Source organism: Myotis davidii, unplaced genomic scaffold (genome assembly GCF_000327345.1).
Source record: "Myotis davidii unplaced genomic scaffold, ASM32734v1 scaffold1509, whole genome shotgun sequence".
NCBI classification, from domain to species: Eukaryota; Metazoa; Chordata; class Mammalia; order Chiroptera; family Vespertilionidae; genus Myotis; species Myotis davidii.
The window spans coordinates 929,618-931,658 of record NW_006299480.1 but is presented as its reverse complement, the minus strand read 5'-3'; the positions used below and the strand labels follow the sequence as shown (position 1 = coordinate 931,658).

General features: G+C 63.6%; 1 protein-coding gene and 1 long non-coding RNA gene across 2 annotated transcripts in view; both read left to right on the top strand.

Moving 5' to 3' along the window:
* The first annotated feature begins 6 nt into the window (after positions 1-6).
* Positions 7-2,041, top strand: part of GLI4 (GLI family zinc finger 4) — a 6,809-nt gene continuing 4,774 nt past the window's right edge. Inside the window, exon 1 of the mRNA XM_006775146.2 lies at positions 7-83. The gene's annotated coding sequence lies outside the window, so the exon portion shown is untranslated. The remainder of the gene's footprint in view (positions 84-2,041) is intronic.
* LOC102764502 lies at positions 501-2,035 on the top strand. The gene is made up of 3 exons (XR_436264.2): positions 501-517; positions 1,597-1,764; positions 1,946-2,035. It is a non-coding gene; the product is annotated as an uncharacterized LOC102764502 (long non-coding RNA).

Here is a 2,041-nt window from a genome sequence, read left to right as displayed (position 1 = left end):
CCCACGCAGGCCTCCGGCAGCAGGTGTGGAGCCCCCGAGGGCTCCGGACCCGGAGGGACCGAGGGGCATGGACGGGAGCCGAGGTGAGTTTGCACCCGCCCTGGAGGCCTCCCAGGCCGATGGCGCTTTCCTGTTGGGCCTTGGTTTTCACCAAATCGAGGCCCCGGCCTTGAGCTGCAGCTGGCGGAGTGGGGCTGAGCTCCTCCTCCCTGCCCAGCGGAGACGCCCCCTTCTCTCTGCTCGCTCCCCGGAGCCCAGACCACCGCCCTCCACCCCCAGCGCTGGCTCCCCCGGGGGCCCCCCTGAGCGACCGGCCGGAGTTGGAGGCAGGTGTATCTACACTTTTCCTGGAAGAAGCCAGATGCTCAGGCCCGTGCCATGTGGTCACTGTACGCATTGTGTCCGCGCTAGGAAGGGGGAGCCCAGGCACCCGCTTTTGACCTAACAGAGAATTCAAAGTACTTATACCTTCGAACGTTTGCAACGTGGAATATTGTCTCCTAGACCACCGTTTGGGGTAAGACCGCCTGCCAGGGTGATGGGCCCCTCGCAGGCAGGGTGACCCCACAGCCACCAGGCGCCTCCGGCTGAGAGGACCCGCAGCAGCGATGGGTTGAGGACCGGAGCCGCACTGCGGGGTCAGGGGACAGTGCTGCCTCCAGATCTGGGGTAGTTACTCCCAGGAGCTCACAGCGCTGGAGTGTGTGAAGGCCCGATGCTGGGATCCGTCGGTGGGCACAGCGGGGCGATCGGGAAAGACAGATGGAGGGAGCTTTTTTCTTTTTTTTTTTTAAGTTTATTTTCAGAGAGGAAGGGAGAGGAAGAGAGAAATATCAATGATGAGAGAGAATTGATCAGCTGCCTCCTGCACGCCCCCTACTGGGGATTGAACCTACAATCCAGGCATGTGCCCCCAGCTGGGAATGGAACCATGACCTCCTGGTTCATAGTTCCATGCTCAAACACTGACTGCCACCAGGAGGGGGGTGGGGGACGGGGACAAGCGCCTGGCCTGTCGCTGGGACAGCCGGGTCCTGTTTGAACGTGTGGAACTGGGATGCTCTTAGATGGAATTAGGGAGCAGCAGTACTGGGTTTTCAGACGATGCAAGCGAGACCCTGGGCTGGCCCCCAGGGGTGAGTTAGCTCAGGTGACGTGCTGCCAGGAAGAGCTGTGCAGGGAGCAGCGAGTGGGTGCAGGGACGCCTCTCTGAGAAGGGCCCTCCAGCCCACCAGTGCCCGCTCTCAGGGCCTGTTTCCGGAAGCTGCCAGGCACCGGGACAGGAAGGACTGGGGCATGTTTGGGGACCTAAAGGAGGCTGGATGGATGGAGTGAGGGGTCGGCCATGAGGTGGGCCAGGGCCAGAGCGGGCAGGAGTGGGGTGTGAGTGAGGGAAGCCCGGGGGGGGGGGTTGGGCACTGGCTGCTGTGTGGCATGGATCTCGAGGGAGGGGAGGGCAGGGGCAGCCACCAGGGAGTCCATCCTAGGTCCATGCAGCTGAGAATCCAGGCTGAGGGGGTGGGCGGTGCCTTCCGGGAGGGGCTTCTGGCTCTTCCCCTTGTGCTCCAAAGGCATGTCCTCTGGTCCTGAATACAGGAAGCGGAGAGGACCCAGGAGCTCCAGCGTGGGGTCCGCAGAGTAGGCGTGGCCCATGGTGCCCGGCTGGGCCCCTGACAGGTGTGGGACCCGTCTCCTGCAGAAGGTTCCTTGGTTAGCAACTGAGCAGACGCCCTGCCATCTACAGCGATGAGGGAACCGGCCAGGGTGAGTGCGGGGTTCTGGGTCCAGTGTCTGGTCGTGTCCCTTTGAGATGCTGTTAGGTGGCCAGGTGGCTGTGCATGAGCAGGGGCGGGAAGGGGCGTCCTCAGGGCCCTCGCCCTAGCCCTGGGGAGAGCTGCGTCTTCATGGTGCTCAGCCCGGGGGCCGGTGCCCGTCCTTGTTGCAGGGCTGCGGCTGGAGCTCTCATTGCCGGGCAGGAAGAGGGCAGCGTGTGCCTAAGGCAGGGCCCGCGGAGGAAGGTTCCAGAGAAAGGCCTTGGTGA